At 72.1% G+C, this 233-nt stretch overlaps 1 protein-coding gene across 1 annotated transcript in view; it reads left to right on the top strand.

Annotated features, from left to right (window-relative positions):
• Nucleotides 1–233, top strand: part of TBXA2R (thromboxane A2 receptor) — a gene marked incomplete at its 3' end in the record, with an annotated part of 2,248 nt that overhangs the window by 712 nt on the left and 1,303 nt on the right. The gene's annotated exons all lie outside the window — the stretch shown is intronic.

Genomic DNA, 233 nt, shown 5'->3' with positions numbered 1-233 from the left:
GCCCGGTGTGCCAGCGTGGCACTGACAGGGCTGCCCTGCCCCAGGCTCACACCCCCTGCCCAGCCACTGGGGCAGCATCCTGCAGCCAAACCCCCACTCCAGCTGGGGCAGGGGGGGCATGTGCACAGGGGGCTGCGTGCCCCCTCGCTGCAGGGCAGCCACAGGGCTGGCACTGGGGCCTGGGTCGTGTGGCACACAGCTCCAGGCCGCCATGAGGCAGCCTGTGCCTCAGT

The sequence above is a fragment of the Merops nubicus genome, unplaced genomic scaffold (assembly GCF_000691845.1).
Source record: "Merops nubicus isolate BGI_N331 unplaced genomic scaffold, ASM69184v1 scaffold30618, whole genome shotgun sequence".
NCBI classification, from domain to species: domain Eukaryota; kingdom Metazoa; phylum Chordata; class Aves; order Coraciiformes; family Meropidae; genus Merops; species Merops nubicus.
This window is presented reverse-complemented; position numbering and strand designations above follow the sequence as displayed.